This window comes from Ambystoma mexicanum, chromosome 5p (genome assembly GCF_040938575.1).
Source record: "Ambystoma mexicanum isolate Mex_15411 chromosome 5p, UKY_AmexF1_1, whole genome shotgun sequence".
In the NCBI taxonomy this organism is placed as follows: Eukaryota; Metazoa; Chordata; class Amphibia; order Caudata; family Ambystomatidae; genus Ambystoma; species Ambystoma mexicanum.
The window spans coordinates 373,500,983-373,520,779 of NC_090930.1; positions in this window are offsets into that span (position 1 = coordinate 373,500,983).

Below are 19,797 nucleotides of genomic sequence, written 5' to 3' on the forward strand. Positions count from 1 at the left end.
ATATATGTGAATCGTCGTATACTGTCTATGACTAATAACAATTTTAACTCTTTTTTGACACGTAGTGCAAAGTCATGCAGTGATATGATGCAGGACTATAATTGGATCTTATTTGATCTAGTCATTGCCAGTAAGAAAAAGTAACTAAATTCCCAGCTCTGTGGAATTAGGACACGTTGTGCTCTCGGGGTGATTGGTCAAAGTATTGATGCTGCTATAGTTAGAGCCAAATATAAGTGTTGGTTGCGTGAATATCGATTCCAAGACTCTTCTTCCAGTTGGAAGTTTGTTAACCTTCTTATTAGAACACACAAATCCCCAAAATTCTGCTGGCATTTGCTAAAGTCATATAGATTGGGTTCCACAGCCATCGAAGTATGTGGCATTTCGGAGGTGGTCTGGGGTATCGTCATAGTGGAATGGTATTGGAATAAAAATCTAGATAGACCCTAGACTAATCCTCAATGTGGAATCACATCAGGGTGGCTGACTTAAATGGCATGATCATCAAGTCCAACAGAAAAAACAGATCCCCCACACAGCATTATTGAAAGAGCTATTTTTGCATATTTGTGAAATAGGTCTACTTGCACGATCTTGCCAAAAATATATGTTGATCACTGTATTTAAATGTGGTCTATGCCTGAAGCCTGCCTGTTAACGGTTCCTGGCAATGCTCAACTGTAGCACCACCATTCTTTCTAACCTCTTATTGATTACAGCTTGGACCTCAGCAAATCAATTATTACATTTTCAACAGACTGGCATAAGAAGGGTTTCAGCTCCTCTCATTCTATGTTAGTTCTTCTTACTCTGATCTCAGACACTTATCTTCACCCGGACACCTCTATATATATATGCTATGTCGATTACAGTGCCTCATTCAACAGCGTTCTCAGGTCTAAACTGTAGGAGAAATTGGAATTATGGTGTATTGACCCTTCCCTACTTTATTTTATAAAATCCTTTCAGAATGACACCAGTGTTCGGGTCAGACTGTCCCACGAGGGTGTATTATCTCAATTGCTGCCTACTAACATCGGCCATAAGCAGGGTTGTGTACCAGTGCCCCTGCCTTTTAATTTACATGTTAGTGACTTAGCCCCAGATTCAAGCGTGCACATAACCACGTGCCACACTGTGGGAGGAAGATATTATTTGCCTGACTTAAATAGATGACACTGTCAAAGTAAACAGGATGTCAGTGGGCCTACAACACTCACTTAATGCCCTCTCTAAATATGCAGGCCCAAATGGTTTGAACATCAATATAGCCAGAAGTACAATTATGGCCATATATAAAAAGGCCTATGGCGGTCCTTCTTGCAATTGGTGCCTTGGAGATACTCACTTGGAACAAACCAATATCTATAAGTATCTGGGCTACTCCGTCCTTTAAGCACTTTGCTGATACTATCCCCTCTAAAGCATGTTTGAAGTGGCTCAGAATTAAAAAAGGCATTGATAAATGTGGGGCCACTCTCTTGAGGACACACTGTTGGCTTATATGATCTCTATTATAACTAGGATCATGTATGCTTCAGAAGTATTTGCTGAGAAGGCTGTAAAGTGGCTTCATAAATTGGAGGGAAAATATTGAGCTCCCTGCTAGGCCTCCTGAGATCAGTCCCAGTGGAGGCAATCTGATTAGAGTTGGGATTACAGTCTCTGATGTCAATCTGGAAAGCGTTTGTTTGCCAACTTTGGGTAAAGATCTAATTTTGTGGGACTGTAAACAACTCGCTTTTGAGTTCCATGATAGATCATGCAAAGCGCTATTCCAGAAGCACTTGGTATCAGGAAATGGAGATTCTAGTTGGCCTAAATTGCTTGGAAATAGGCTTGACTTGCACTTGTGAGTCTGAGGGGGCTCTGTTTATAAGTAAATTAGGTTCCAAAACTAGAGCATGTGACAGGGTGTTGTCCCCTGGCTAACCTGCGTAAATATGCTTTCTATTCTCAGCAGGGTTGCTTTAGAGACACAACTCACACTTACTTAGTTAAACTGCATACATCAGCTTTTTTCTCGTTTTATTTTTTATTTACGTTTCAATCTTGTACCTGTGCTAGAAAATATTGAAACCTGGAAGGGCATTTCTATGGATGAGCGTTTTTGTTGTTTGTGCCAGTTGCAAGTGGAAACAACACGTATTATACTTACGCAATATAAGGCTCATAGGATGAACTATGAAAAAGGCTATTTCAAATTCAAGATCTATGAGTCTGATTAGTTTTGGAGCATGTTATTTTGTGGTGAATAATTAGTGGTGTCTTTTGCTGTTTACATGTATGGTTTAGGGCCATAGCTATGATAGAAGCTTCTGCATTGACAAAATAAATTGCAGGCTGCTATATTTTATTATGATTTTATAATGCTTCTATGTCAATATAACATCCATGTTATAGCTTTGTGTTGTTCTTATGGTGTATATTTGACTTTTTATAATTAGATGATGTTGATTTTATATGAAATGGAATGATATTCAGATGTTTTTGTTTTTTATTAAACGGTTTAGTGTAAAAGGTTGTTCTTGACACAGCCATATGCACATAACCAATTAAACTACTAAAAAAAGGACAAGTAAATAGTTAATCTCTTCTCTTAGACACAGTATAAACACATGTAATCATAAAAAGAGGCATGGCATGCAAGTACATCAATTACAATGCAAGCATTGCCCTCTTGTGGAATGCAAATATAGACATTCAATAGATTGCAGACAATTTCAGTTGCAAGGTATATCACGGCCTATCTCACCAATGTTAAAAAGACAGAGCTAAAAGACCTTTGAGATAACATATCATCTGACAAATCCCCTGTAACAAAAATTGTACAGCTTTGGAATAACAATGCTGTACATAGAGAATGGGGGGTGATATGAAGCTTAAGACCTTTTAACAGGTAAAACATGATATGGGAAATCTGAAAACATGATGTGGCTAAATCTTGGTCCAGCTTCAACACAAACATGGTTACAGACATCTTACCAAGAGATAGAAACAATATCCACAAATGATCCCAACAGCCAGCACATTTAACAAAAAACAATGTAATTGACACAGTATCAGTTAATAAAATTGCAGCAAAAATGCTGGCGGTTAAAAATAATTGCAGCAAAAATGCTGTGGTTTGACCCGGTAAAGGTGTACCCCATTATACCATTTAAGGGGAGCGGGGCTTGTGAGGGTGTCCCCCACTCCTCTTAAATGGTATAATGGGTCCTTTACATGATTGTGTCGGTAAAACCACAGCATTTTTGCCACAATATTTTGTATCCACTGCATTTCTGCCTTGATTTTAAGACATGGAACTATTGACACATACTATCCAAACAGAAGTAATGCTTTAGAAAACATGTGCCTGTATGACATAGCCCAAAATTACTCCTACAACAACAATGTTATGATAGATGAGACACTCACGAATATTCTGTCTCAACTTACGAAGGAAGTCTAGTAATACTTACCAATCCCAGCCTAATGAATCTTATAAAGCTAGCATTTAAATCTCCACAACATAGCTAACTTTTTTTACAAAGCCCTACTACAACATTTCAAACCTTGTATAAAAGAGAAACATTATTAGGTGACCATGACTCATGTGAAGCTGCACTCATGGAAAATGAAAGCAGTGTAACAAATGTCCATTTTGAACAATACAAACACATGTTGGTCAGTGAACGCCAACAAGAGGAAGAAATTCAATCTGTACTATATAAATACACTCCAGAAGGCATTCAACCTTCTCTGTCAGGAAGTCAAGAACCACTTGGAGAACCACTCATTCTAAATGAAGCAGAAATATTAATGACTGAGGTAGAAAATAACATGTATCAATCTAAACAATCGGAAGAAGACGTGTCTGTGCTCAATTCATGAACTATTCACCATTTAACTATAAGTCACTGAACAAATTGCACATGGACTTAAACATGAAACTAAAACGTGTTCCTCTAAACATTATACACCCCTGCTCTTGTGTGCAACTGGTGAATCTTGTTGTGGCAAAATTATCCTAATTAAAATGACCGGGACATTTCTTCAAGATTTATGAACAACAATCTTTCAGCTGTTGTAACATCCCCCACATGTCTGGTTGCCTACAACATAGGAGGTGTAACTTTACATTGATCACTTCTCCTCTGAGTAGAACACCAAAACAAATTAGAATGCTACAAATTATCAGCAGAAGCTGCTACTGAAGTATGCAGAATTCTGAAACAAATGAAAGTTGTCTTGATTGATGAAGTAAGCATAGTTTCCAACCTCTGTGACCTCTATTGCTTTCAGAGACCTCCTCCGGTTAACACCAGTAAAAGGTCAACCTATTTTCAAAACATGAGGACTCAAACAATGCTGTAATACACTCAGCAGCATTGAAAATGTAAATCACTGGCAACATTGTTGGTACAGAGAACTAACTCAAAACATGTGCCAGTCTGCAGATCTAAACAATGTTAACATTTTCAAAAGCATTAGAACTGGGCTGCTTACGAAAAACACAAACCCCATCTTAAAAACTAGAGTTCTCCAGGAGCTGTATGGACAAATGACACCTTCTCCTGATGTCAGGGAACATTTACCAATATCAGAAGAACAAAAATACAGTCAAAGACTACCTCTCCCTGAGAGCGAATGGAGCAGTTGAAGACAAGAAACTTAAGCCTAGTGTAACATTATTAGATTACACTAGTAGTGCACACATAAAGAAAGTAAAGTACTTTTATTCATAAAAATATATACAAAGACATTAGATACAGTTGTAATTGTGTTAAAAAATTGACCACACTAACTAATTATCAAAGGTCTGAGAAACACTATGAGTTGGAGGCATAACATGAAATTGAATGTTAGCATATGTTTTTTTTACAGTGCTAAAAACATCAAGCTGTTTTGGTGTTATGTAACGAGCTGTAATTCAATATATAGCTCATCTCAGGGCTTGTCGGCACTGTGTTAGGTGTTTCGAGTTTGTAATATTGTAGGGCTATGCTGTGGAAGACGGGTTGCATAGTTCACAGAATAGTGCTGTAGGCTCGTCAGGGCTTGAGATCTTTATAGTCTTGGAAGTGGGTTGAATATTAGGTCGATGGATCAAAACATCATCCAAAAGCAATGCAGAGAAGTGTCAGAGAAATAGAAGGGATGTGCCGCCAAAAGATGGCTGTGCTCTAAAATAATAGTGCAGAAAAATAGAGACTTGTCAAAAATCATACCGCTAGTCGGTTCGGGAGTGCTCTCGGCTATGGACCGTAGTCCAAAGTTGTAAGGCATGAGGTTTATAAATCCATCAAGGACCTGTAATAATCAGGTAGGGTATTTTGTTTAGAAATAATTTTGAAAGGTCAAAAGGAGGCTGATATACATATTATTTAAAATATCATGGTACCTGAAATGGTAGTTTGCAGAGTAAATCTGCCAGACAAAAGAGAGGTTTTTGAGGCAATCAAATATTAGTTCTAATAGTGAGATGGTATGGAACTGAGGAGTGACCTGCAATAGTCAAAAATAAGGGTCATTGGCAAAGCATGCTTTTGGGATCAAGCTGCAGCTCCTCATGCAAGTTGGGTGAAATCCATCCAGGGGATTCAGCCATAGGCATGAGCAAATTTGGGACAACCCTATAACTTTGCCCCCCCCCCCGGAATAAACCACACCAAACTTTTCAAAATCATTCCGAGGTGGCCCTATACATTTATAGGAAAGTTTGTTGTGGATTTGTATAACAACACTAATGATATAAGCTGCCATAAAAAGGCTCTTCCTATGAGTTGAGCAACTTAACCACAACTACGTGTGTTTTTATTGGTTTGTGGTTTAAGATGTTATTGAATTATTGTGTTGTGAAGTACTCATTGTCGAAAGGTATGGAGAGTTGTGTGGGGTATTTAGTGTGCAGTGTGTTGTGCAAAAGAGGGAGGGAGGGGTAGAGGGAAGAGCAGACAATAGTAGGGTGACAGAGATTGGAACTGCTGGATCGGTGTCTAGAAATTGAGATAGCATTATGAGGTTAGGCTTGGTTAGAACATGAGTTCACTAATGCCACTCGAATATATGTGTACAGCACTTCTGGTGTACCATGAAACAATGTTGAAAAATCACAATGAGTAGGTCATTGATACAAGGGGGGGAATGCATAATCCCTGGCCAGAAGAAGGAACAAATGATAGAGATGTTTTGAGTTATATGTGCACTTATCTGATGGTGAAATATAAGGGGAAGAATGTGAAGAATAGAGAGGTCATTCCTGAGCTCTGGAGTTTTGTAGATGATTTTGGAGATGATCTCAAAAGAGGAGACATAGGTATACAAGAGCCTTGTATCATAATCCTAGTGCCACAATGGCATCCTATGAATAGCCCAACACCCCCACAACCCCCACAGCACCACCACCCCCCCAGGGGTTTTCCCATTGCAAGACGCTGCAGGGTATACTAACCCTGAGTATGTGCTGCATGCAACTCTGTGACAACAAGTATCTGCAGCTTATGAAAATGTCCCACAGCCGCTAGCAGCGAAGGCTGTGTTCATCCCGTTAGTGAAGGAAACAGAAAATAGGGCACACAGAGATGTATAAGGTTAAGAGCAGAGTCTTCGTCCATCCAAAGCAAAGAGTACCAATTGCTGAAAAGCAGTCTTACATGATTGATTTCCACCCTTTCCATGGATCTATTTCAAAAGAAAGAGAAGGAAAGGCGAGAACATGAATAGGAGGGGAAGGGAAGGGAAGGGAAGGGAAGGGAAGGGAAGGGAAGGAACAGAAAAGAAAGGCATGGAAAGAAAAGGAAAGGAATGGAAACATTTGAAACATAACGGAAAAGGGGGAATGGGAGGGTGCAAATAGGTTCATGGGGGATGGCAATGCCCTTACAACAGAGAAACAAATGTGCACATTTTTCAGAAAGTTGCAAAAATGAGAAAACATAAAATCAATCACGCCTCTTTTGTTAATAGGTTTCAAGGGTGGCACTGCAGCTTGTTCAGTACTTCACTAAAAGCAGGTTGAGGTGTAAACTGAGATTTTTTCTGGTTCATCCTACCACCCCCAGTTAACATAACTAGGTAACTTCAACTAAGGTTGAAAGTTGTGTTTTATGTGCAGATTTTTCCCAGAAGAGTAAAGCAATTTGCCAAAATGGGCCCAGTCTCTACACCGCCCAGTAATCTCCAAAATCTTGCTTGCATTCTCAAGAATAACTGCTCAAAGAGCAGTCACTTGGTTGTATCCCCAACAGGGAAGCCTCATAAAGAAAGCCTACTTAACCTCCATGTGTTCTCAGTGCCCCCACCCTCTTCCTGATATATAACTAGCTGCCTGGGACTGACAGGATTTTCAATTGTTTTCGAGGGTAACTGGGTTTACATTTTCGGTTGAAAGAGTCTGTACATGCTCCTCAATGTTATGAGGTGTCCTAGGACACATTGCCAACTGGTAAGGGAGTAGAAGCCCTGCCTTTTTTATTTTAAATATACTGATAAAATGACACAGGTATTTCCATGTCAGGAAAGGAAATCTGCTGATTAGATTCCCCTTTCATAAACTCCATATCAAATGTACAGTGTAGACGTGTGTCCTGTGAATCAGTGTCCTGATTTGAACAAAACAGGGTCAGGGATCACAGGTGCCCATTTGGCAGCTGCAGGGACAGTCATGTCTCTTCCGTGCAGGTGCAGCATTTAAGATATTCACCTCTGTTCCAAAACTCCATAATCTCTAATGTGGCACATAAACTTTAAATATATGTCAGACCTGAGTTTACGGTATGGTGGGTGGTATTTATCAAACATGTTAACAGCAACATCAAATTGATATTACACATGTAGCAGCATTTTAAGCGTAGCTTGGCTATGAAATGATTATGTCTAACCCTAGCAAGGCAGTATCCTTTTGGGTTGCTTCTCTCTGTTCCATTATGAGGGAAGGTAACACCCTCCCAAGAGAGACAGCAACTCCACAGGAAGCTGCCTTGGAATCAAGTATCAAGGGGCACACCAATTTATAAAAGGAGTAGCTGCATACCAAAAAGGCATTTGATTCTATTGAGAAGTGAATGGGCGGGGTTAGTGTAGCGCGAGGGAGCTCTTTACAGCTGAAGGAAGATTCCACCATCTTTTTTTTTTCTCTGCCTCTATCTTCCTTTGATGTCCCCTGCACTTCCTGTAGCACAAAACACTTTGGGTGAGATGTCAAAAGGCAAAGTCCAAATGGTTCCAGAACAATGTTTAGACACTTAAATCACACTTGTGTTGATCAAATCAGAATGTGACTCAAACTCACAATATTTTAAGAAGCTCAATGATTCATGTTAAATCTTCATTATGCTGTTATCAATAAGAGAATTGTTCCTCCATGCATACACAAATAGATAAATACACCTGTACACTTTTGCCTTTAAAAGAAGGGGTCTTCCACTCCTTCTTTGACTCACTTTTGGACAAACACTTACGGAAGAATGAATTGGAACTCTCTTCATAGATTTGCTGTTTCCGAAGTCCTCGACCCAGTTAGGTGTCCAAGTGAGAGGCAAGATCTTTCTCCTAACCATCCCCCATGGACAATAGGGGTGAACTGCTGCTGGGAAAAGACCTACCTTTCTACTGCCACAATGGTACCCAAAGACCTCACCGTGTTGAAGGACACCTGAGGTTGTGTGCCAGTCTCCCCATGTATGGGAGCCTAAGAACAAGGACCAGCCTGCACCTTTAATCCCTGCATTGAGATTGACATTAACCTGAGGGTCAAGCGCTCTCTAACACATTTCGACATACAGTACACCAAAATAAAACTGGTAAAATCATCCAACACTTTACATGCTCTAAATAACACAAAAAGACAGAACATACATCATAAAAAAATCAAGCAAGAAAATAAAATAAAATAAAATAAGAAAAAAAAGATAAAGGAAAAGGGATTCAAATCAGCACTAACAATTCAATCTGTTACTAACTTCAATCCCCTTAGACATCTTCCCACCTCGATTGATAGAGCCATCACATTACCAGAAGGTAATCTTGCTCAAAAATCATCGGTATTAAGATAAGACTCGTCATGAACACATCTACTAAAATGTCTGGCCCTGATACTCCAGGTCCAAACACAATTAGATAATAGATGCTTAACAGTCTGAACTTCGCTATTAGGGCACCTGTCACAGATTGATAAAGCCCCCCCCCCCTTCCTTATCTCTAAACTGAGGGTTAAATAAGCCGGCACAAATGATAAGCATTTATCCAGCACTGTCTAAGAGGCTGATCTTTTGGTTTTTTGCATATCATCAACCGTGTCTATCCAATCTCCAAATTTCATTTTTTCTTTCCCTTTTAATGGGTTCTGTAAAAGCAACTCAACATCACAGTCACAACCAGACAATAGTTCCAAACACTTTTGCCCAAATCTACACAGAAAATCATTGTTCTCTTGATGCAGCTCTATAGCTGTTTCCTCAGAAAGGGAATTCTTTTGGTGGGTCTAGGATTAATCTGTAGAGAGTCAACCACTTCCATTCCAGCCATGATCTTAGTGATGAAAGACCAAGTTCATAGCGCAAGCAAACAACGGGAACACAGTCTGGCAAACCCAAAGTACGTTTCCAAATCCTAGACTCTATTACATCCCAATCTATCTCCAAAGCTACAGCGTTATAGTCCAAACCATATAAAATTATTGGAACTACCTTCCCTATATAGAATCTTAAAAGGGGAAGGATAGAAAATTTGCCAAACTTGGAATTGATTTTTTTCATCTGAGTACCTAGTTTCACTAATTGTAGATCAATAGATGACAGCAGACTATTCTTTGTTGCAAAAGATCTTAATACAGCTCCCAGATAAGTTAATTCTGAGACAACCTCTACCGGAGACTGATCCAACTTCCAAGTAAAATTCTTTGCTATTTTATTTGGTCTCTTGAATAGAAGAATCTTGGATTTTGAGGGGTTTATATTTAATGTATTGCTCCTGGCATGACATTCTAACAGGGACAACAGACGTTGCAGGCCCACTTGTGAATAATCCAGGACTACTACATCATCCGCATACACTAACCAATTTATTTTTGCTTTGCCAATAGATGGAGATATTAAACCAATATTATGCAGCCAGTTAGCTAGATCCGCCATAAAAAGGATGAAAAGCAGGGGGGCTAATAAACATCCTTGTCGTACCCCTGTAGTTATCCTAATTGGATTAGAAAGCAAGCCCGATATGCCAAGTCTGACCCACATGTAATTATTGGAGTGCAGCTCTCTCAGAATGGAAAGTAGACCAGGAGGAATTCCCCAGGCCCATTTTCCCCACAGTAAATTCCTATCAACCGTATCAAATGCCTGGGATAGGTCAATCCAGGCTCCAAAAAGGGTAGGGCCACCCTTGATAAATGACTTTGCAGCAAGGCAGTTCAAGACAGGCCCACTCAATGAGGTAGATAAGCCCTTTCTAAAACCAGATTGCTGCTTAGGGATAATTCCTTTTGTTTTTGCCCAGGTTTCCAATTCCCCTAAAATGATGCCCGAAAAGATGTTACTATCGGCATCTAGCAGAGAAATAGGGTGGTAATTAGAAGCCAGTGACCTATCACCCTTCTTGTAGATAGGTATAACTATGGATTGTTTCCAAGAGTCTGGAATTCTCTTCTGGGTAATGATGTTATCAAAAAGTAACTTTAGAACCTTCGCCCAGGTGACTGGGTCCAATTTCAGAATCGAGTTACTCAAACCATTCGGACCAGATGCTCTTGAGGCTGAAGATTTCTTAATGAACAATTCCAGGTCCCAGTCATTAAATTCAAGACACCAGTTGGACGTTATATCCACAACCGAACACACTGGAACCTCAGAATCATAAACCTTGGCAAAATGATCAAACCACGCCCCCTCCTGGATTACAGAATCCTGTTTCTGGTGATGGGTTACCTCATTCATTCCCACCATTGACCAAAAGTTTTGAGAATTCCTAAGAGATAGAGCACAAAGCATTCTCTCAGCATCCTGCTGAAGCAACAGATGCTTATAGGCACGAAGCGAATTCCTATAGTTGTTTTTTAGCTTTGCTACTCCCTCCCCATAGGTTTTCACATATAAACCCAATCTCTTTAGGATAGATCTCTGATGCCTCAGTTCAGTCTTTTGGGCTATAATTTGAATGTTGAAGGAATGCGTATGGATCTTGTGGGGTTTCTGCATGGAAAGCTCCACTGGGGCCAAATCAGACAGAATTTTTTTTGAGTACAGGACTCAGACAATTGCTGGATAGATAAATAACTCCTCCTTTTCTCAGCTCCTTGTTTATAATAAAGAGCTCTTGACCATAGCCAGGGGCCACTGAAGCACAGTCATAGGACAAGGCCACCTTCAGCATAACATGGTCATCATTGTTCCCATCCCCCACAACCAAACTGCAGCAGCTCCCAAAGATATTTCTTGAGGCAAAAAGGTAATCAATCGTAGAGAAAGAGGAACCTCTGTGCCAGGGAGGGGAGTTTGGGATATCCCCCAGATGTTTCCATTCAGCATTAAGAGATTCCAATCCTTCATGAACTCTACCCATATTTTGCCATTACTGGACTTCTGTTTGAAATTTCCCGACCTTGGGTCCAGTGTAGAAATACATTGGGTGTTGAGATCCTCGGCAATAAGAATATCATCCGCCGATAATCGCAAGGAACAATCAACTAAACTATCAGAAAGGGCATGCAGAAACTCAGATACTGGAAGGACACCAGGGTTCCAATACAAATTTACCACTATCCAACATGAACATTCTATAGGACCTCTTCTTGACAGTCTCACCATAAGGATCCCCTGGATAACGCTTGAGATAATAACAGAGGATTTAAAGACCTCATTACTAGAAGCCACCAAAAGACCCCCCATTGGTCTACCGACTCCTGAGTCCAAGGCTAACTGCTGAAAAATAGAGTACCCATCTATACCATCAGACAAGTTAACCAAGTTTCTTGGTTAAGAATGAGGTCAAATGTTCTAAAAAATCAAACCAATTCAAACTGTGAGTCAACCTCTTTTGACCCTGTTTAACCAACAGGATCCTCTGGTGCTGCATTTGGCACTCCGCCAAGCTTCAAACCACTGTTGAGTTACTCAAACTAGTTGAGTCCATCATTTATATATTCACATTTTTAAAGCGCACATCAGCCCGAGGGCATTGTGGCGCTGTTACTTAAAGGCATGTCTGGTTACAGAGGAAATCTTGCTGGCTGCATTGATATTTGCATTTTACAGTTCAATTGAGGTCACAAGGTAAAGACAGGAAAGAGGTATATATTGCATTTGAGGTTCATTTTAAAGGTTCAGTTATATGTAAAATGGCAAATATGTTGCAGTAGTGGGATAATTTAGTGCAGAAAGGGGCTAATGCGTCAGTGTGTAGTAAAGTTTATGAGAATAGTGTGGTTTCGAGGGATTTGCGAAAAGCAAATAAGGAGGGCTCTGCTCTAAGTGCATTGGGTAGGGCATTCCAGAGCTTAGGTGCTATGTGGGGGAAACCAATGCCGTCAGCATTGGCTCTTTTTATGGATGGTACACAGAGTTGGTTAGCATGGTGGCTTCTTGTGGGGCAGGCAGAGATGTTTTTTGATAATGTGTTTGAGAGGTAGGAAGGGGCGGAGAGATTGATACATTTGTGTGTGAGGGTGAGAACTTTGAAGTTGATTCATTTGTTGACTGGGAGCCAATGGGCTTCACGTCTGGCCTGGGATATGTGGTCAATTTTAGGGATGTGTAGGGCTACACGGAGTGCATTATTTTGCGTTATTTGGAGTTGATGTTTTTTGTAGATGTGCCTGCCAGAAGGGCGTTGCAGTAGTCCAGTCTGGCTCCTATTGTGGCTCTGGCTATGTATAGGCAGTTTTGAGTGGTTAGGAAGGGTTTTATTGCAGTTATGAGTTTTGTAGTGCCCAGGCTCAAACCTGAAGCTCATCTTTGCACTCACCGTAATTCAAGCCACCTCTTTGAACTGCCAGAATCTTCTTTGCCGATCTTCAGTGATAGTCTACCAGACCCTGGTGGGTCCTTCGATTCGTGATCTTCGAACAACACACTGGAGCAACCAACTTGAATTTTGCATCATGTCTCCACAAACTGATTATTGAGGTCATCCTTGTGGCCCTCATGATCTTCACCTCACTGCACGCTGCTTTGAGGTGCCCTTCCAACCACCAGCATCTTCACTGCCAATATTCATCGCCAGTCAATTCACCCCTGGTGTCATCAAGGAATTGTGGTCCTTGAAGCTGCATCATGCTGCTCTTCTCAAACTGTTCATTCCGTCACCACTATCTTCGCTTTCAAACCAACTGTTGAACGAACCCCTGTGGCCCTCATAATCAGCAGTTCTTCAAACCACAATAATCTAAACATCGACGCTGGCTTGACACCTGCTCCCCACCTGGACCAGCGTGACTGGTGCATTTGAGGCTGATTCAAACTGCACAAACTGTATCGGGAAGCCTGGTTTGATAACATCGCACCATCAAGAAACACAGAAAGGTATTATTGACTGTAAACTGCTCCTTTGGTCCATCTTTGTGCTATATTAACTGGCACGGTCACATTTTAAAACCGTTTTGCACACAAAAACATATCTTTTTAATAACATTGTGGTTTTTACTTGCCGTCCACTGATACAACTTTCTATCTGCACATATAAGGTGTTCTTTCTTCAGAGGTGGATTTTGTGTAGAGTGTTTCTATTTAGTTATTTTTGCAGATGCTCTGCTTTATTAAAGTATGTATGTTTTTATAGAACATTGATTGGCCATTCCCTTTATTTTGGACTGTTGTACTATTGATATTTTGGTTGCTTTCACACCCCTCTTGAGAGTACAATCTTCCCTTGGCACATGTTAACCCAACATGTAAAGGATGTATATCTCTTAACCGTGTCAGTTATAACTTTATGATGGGGTCACTCTCGTTTTATAGCACTTTGAAGGTTGCACAGGCACTTTAGCAACTACCCACACTTGCACTAATATTGAAACTGCCTTGTTGTGATATAACATGCTAAATAAGCAACCATAGCATGTCATGTCCGTATGCGGTACAGTTGTGCAACACAAGCAGCACCCAGAACAGGAACCTTGAGCTGTTCAGTAACTGCACTCAGACATAATACCTTAACTGTATATCACACTAGTGCCACTTCTTTCTGATTTATTAGACCTGCAAAATAACATGTTATGTGTCCATAGATCCCTAACATCATGTCCTACCCTGATGCTAGGGATCTATGGATGCATAATATTATATTAGGCAATGCTGATAATCAGAAAGATGTGGGCATATATTCCCCAACAACATTCACCTTTCACACAGTCTATTGTAGACTGATCTACATATGGCCTCTCGGCTTGGCAACTCTGAAATAATACTCCAGAGTTTCTTCAGTGGAAATATGTCAAAATTAACCTAGGTTGAAAAGCCGCCATGATTTATCACGGCAGCTAGAACACTTGTTATTAACTACATATTGTTTCTCTAAACTGCATCATATTTAGAATCTGTGTGATGCCAAGCACACTTAGAGCATACCATCCTTTGTACAATATCAATCTGTGTTCCACCTTAATGGATCCACATGCACCCATGTTTTGGTATGCAATCATAGAGCTCAATTGGTCAGTTGGTGAGCAGGTGCAGATGGATCTAGGTCATGTGTCCTATGCCCCACCTACCTGTCAATCACTGCTAATCTGTCGGTACCTTCTTGTTTTGCCACCCCTTTTCCCTAGTTAAGCAGCCCTCCAGCCTCTTTTCCTTTGCAATTGGTGATCAGGTACAAGTGTACCTACGTCTCGTGGCCTAAGCCCTGCATCTTCCTTTCTGCTCTTACCTCTTACATCAAGGGTGTCTCTCTGCCAGGCTCCAAAGTAAAGGGCAGACAAAGTAAAGAGCAATTACTGTTTGGACCGGGAGGACCGAGGAGCAGAACCCATGCCCTTCTTAACATCAGGTAATATCTGTTGAATATGTGATTCACTCCTCTTTCTCAAAAGCCCATCCCTACCATCAGCACTCAAAGTCAACCACACCACTCACCAGCAACATCATGGACATCGCATTGCAGCAACATCACCCATATGACCATACACCCCATCAACACTCCATTATCCACCATTACACAACGATTGATGCTCGCCAATGTCCGCTCAGCAATCAACCATGCAGCTGACATTACCAACCTCATCACCACACATGACTTGGATGCCATTTCCATTACTGAGACCATATGACATTCACCTGCACCCACATCCTAGGTGTCCTCACCTACAATGTTGACCATCCAAACAAGATTGGCAGAGGCCTCACCATCAATCAAAAGGCTCTTTTGAAAACCTATCCTGGACCTTCTTGCTATCCCCAATGGACAGAGTCACTTTTCATCTCATCTACAGACCACCCAAGTCCAACACCTCCTTCACCGACGGCCTCAAAGACTTGGTCACTACCATGTCTCTCCAGATTGAAAACATCTTCCTCAGTGTCTTCAACATCCCAGGCAACCCAGCATCCAAATCAATGAAGAAAGATCTGTACTGCCTACTCAAAACAGTGAACCTAACACAGCACAAGAAAGAACATATTCACAGGAAAGGTAATATCCTTGACCTCATCATCACCACGCTGTCCTCCCTTCATCAAAGCTCTCCTATTCGGCTCAACTGGTCGGGCCATCTGGCAATCCCCTTTGAGATCAATCACACCACACCGCCCGAGCAAACCCATTGGAAACCTAGAAATCAAGCCTTCAGATCCTTCAAGACCTTCCCAGTGGAGGCTCTCGCTGAAGACCTCACCAAACCCCACCTCACATGGGCTAATGTACCTTTGATGAACCAGGAATGCAACTTGCTTCTCCAAGAACTGAACACCACCCTCACAAATCAACCACCATGCCCCAGAGAAACAGGGCACCCTCAAGCCTAACCTTCAGTATCTTGGTACACCGAGAACTCAACCTCAACAAATGAGCCATCAGAAAACAAGAAAAGAATTGTTGAAAATCATGCTGTGCATTCCACCCCGCGGTTCTCAAGGAACTCTGTCATACATTCAAGTGACTAATCAATACTGCCAAGGCCAACTACTACCAAAACACTACAGCCAAGGCCAACAATGATATCAGTGTGCTCTTCAAAGCTATCAAGCACTGCATGTACCCTCTGCCCGACCCACCCGTAGCACACTCCATTGAAAAATCCACTGCCATCAACTTTTTCTTCATCAACAGGATCAACATGTACCGCCAACACATAGACACCAACTCCACAACTGATAGCACACTACACATCCCATCTCTCAAAACCACAACTACCTGGACAACTTTCAAGACACTAACTATGGAAGACCTCACTTCCACCTTAGCATCCCTCAAGGCCACATTTCATGCGGATGACATCCTCCCTGCTTCCTTACTCAAGACTCTTCCTACTGAAGCACTCCTCCCTTACCTGACAATCATCAACAGTGCCCTAACTGGAGGCCTCTTCCCCCTTGATGATTGAGACAGGACAAATCCTCCCATTTCTTAAGAAACCCACAGTGGACCCTGATGCTCTCAGCAACTACCACCCCATTACCCATCTTCCCTTTCTGGAAGATCCTTGAGAAAGCTGTAGTTATACAACTCTTCCAACACATCAAAGCCAATGATTTCTTTCAGTCCTATCAATCTGGTTTCAGATTCAGTTGCAGCACAATGATGGCTATCATCAAGTTGATCAACAAGGCTCTTAAGATCCTCAATGATGCCCATCCTTGCCTCATAGTTCTCCTTGACCTCTCAGCAGAATTTGACCCAGTAGACCACCAGACACTCACCAACAATTTACATTTCTGCATGGGGATCAGCAAGATGGTTCTCAGCTGGTTCAAATCCTACTTGTCGAACTGCCAACTGTTTGTACAAATGGAATCTTCCAGATCACCATCTCTACCTATCACCTGTGGAGTCCTGCAAGGATCCATCCTGTCCCCTATGATCTTCATTCTTTGCATGGACCCGCTCGGAAACCTCCTCTCTCCACACAACATCCACATTCACCAATACACAGATGAGACAACAATCTACCTTAATATATCAACCATCAAAAACATCCACAGACTCAAGGCCTGCCTCACTTTGATCCAGTCCTGAATGTAAAGTGCTAACCTGAAGCTCAATCCCTCCAAGACTGAATTCCTACTGCTGACCAACAACACCAAACACCATGACATCCAGACCAGACTCTCTGCTAACACCCTTGAGGGATTCACACCCTCAATGGCCTCCTGTACCAAGTCCCTTGGGTTCAACAGAGACAAACATCTTGCATTCAAACAGCACAAAGCAAGGATAAAACAAATGGCCTTGTACCAGCTTTCTCTCATGTTAATGTTAATGTTAAAGCAAATTTGTACCATGCACTATCATCACCAGAGTGGTCCCCTGGCGCTCTGGCAGCTCTGAAAAGGGAGGGGTGGGGGTGAGTTAGTGGGAATAAGCTGAAAAAGTGCAAGAGAGCAGTGATTTGCTGTTGTTGGCCTCAGCTCGGAAGTCAGTTGGCTGGGCTTGGTTTTTTTTACGCTCGGTAGCCATTGTGTGCATTTGTGCGCGTTTATGTGTGGTTTGTGTTGTTGTTGCAGTGTAGTGAAGTTTGTGCGGATTGTTATGTTGTAGGCTTGTGGTTGTGTTTGGTTAGAGTTTGAGAGGTGCATGCAGAGGGGTGAAATTGTTAGTGGATTGGTTAATTGGCATTGCTGTCTGGAAGCGAGGCGCTAAACCTCCATATTGTCTTCAGGTGGGGTGCGTGAGCATCTCTGCGTCTCCGTCCAGATCTGGGGCTGCCCAACACTCACAGTCCCTTTCGCACATGGCATCCACTCACTTCATAACCTTACCCAAGTTGGGCACCGGCCACCTTCGTGACACCTGTCTGTATGCGGGGAAGGCAGGCGTTTGTGAGTCCCTTCAAATCACTTGCGATGCACAATCTGGGACATTCTTCATGCTCTATCTGTGGTCTCATGAAAATGTTGCAGATATTTTGAGGCAGTTTGTTTTGTCTCTCTGGAAATACATTTGTACTTTGTTCTGGTTGCTTCTTCTCGATTGATGGATCCGAAGTTACACTTGTGAAAAATCAAATCCTTCATCCCAGAAAACAACTTCAGACCTGCTGTCCAAGCATTGGTACTCTCCCACCTGGATGGTGTGTCACCCTTTTGGAACACCTTCCAGCAACTACCCAGGCAACACGGAACTGTTTCCTGCATGCTGCAGCAAGCTTCATTAAAGGGCTTCACAAATTCAACCACATCACCAGACCCTCATCGACATGCACTGCTACCCACTTTAAGCATTTATCATATTTAGAACCGGTTGCATCATCTACAAGGTTGTCTTCCTGAAGTCCCCAAGGTACCTCACTGAGAAACTTACCATCTCCACAGGCCTGTCATCCACCAGAAGTAAGAAAATGTCCAGACCTGAACTACAACAGTGCAGGAATGTAAGAACCATAAGACAGGCCTTCTCTGTCTGTGCTCCAAAACTCTGGGAACTCCTCCGTGTCAACATCAGACTTTCCCCATCACCTCTACCGTTCAGGAAAGTGCTCAGGTCCTTACTCTTCAAAACATTGCTCCTCCTTAACACCTAGGTCCACACACCCTGCACTCCCAACCCTACCTGAGACTCTGCGATCTGCTTCCCACGGTCTTCCCCCGATGCTGTCAATTTCCCACCCTCTCCTGTTAGCTCCCTGCTCCTTTTTTCTCTGTTTGCCTCACAATGTTTTTCCCCCTTTTATTGTTAAGCATTCCATTGCTTTCCTAAGCTAGGCTTGTTCTCAATAAATACAAATAATAATAATAATAATAATAATAATAATAATAATAATAATAATAATAATAATAATAATAATTCAGAGCATGGTATCTTTCACTTTTGGTGTAAATGACAGATAGTTTATTGGTGCATAGACTTCCCTTTTGTTTTTACACTGTGCAGGTTAAGTATATGTCCTTGCCTGAGACCTGGTTACTCCCTCCAGAGGCAGGAGTGCAGCAATAGTTGCAGCTGATATACATGCCTATTTATCCCGTTGCACTTGCTTTTTATGTTGAAGTTCCATTAACACTGTAATCCTTTATTTCGAAGAAAATATAATTTTGGAGCAAAATGTAGTTTCATGAAGAGGCTTTTTGTTTTCACATGTATTTATGGAAGCCTGCTGGCAGGTGTGCCATCATTGATAATTACCTGTTTAGCTAAGTTTGTTTATTGCAGAGTGTTTGTGTTTGCCATTTATGTCTATTTTAGAAAAAAGGAAAGTGAACATAAAATGCAAAGAATGTTGGGTATGCAATAGAATGGGAAATGAGGGATGCACAGAAATTAACTGTGAATTGGAGAAGTTGGAACTGTCGGGGACCGTTGTAGTGTGAAGCAAAGATGAAAGCTCTATGGTGGGGTTCTTCCAATAAAGTAAAGTACAATGTGTGTTTTCTAGTGTTATTAAAGTCCCTTTAACAAAGTTTTTTCACTGAATTTCATAGGTTTTTAGTATCGCAACTTAACCATAACGTCCCTTTAACAAAGTTTTTTCACTGAATTTCATAGGTTTTTAGTAGCACAATTTAACAATGATAACTCTAATTTTATGTACATGTAAAATGGAACATACTGAACCCCCTCTACTGAGTTTGATGTCCGCAAACTCTTTTAATGTCCGCGGACATGTTCGGACAACAGCACCACTACCCAAAAACTCTGTGCGGGTATGTTTAATTGTTATATGAT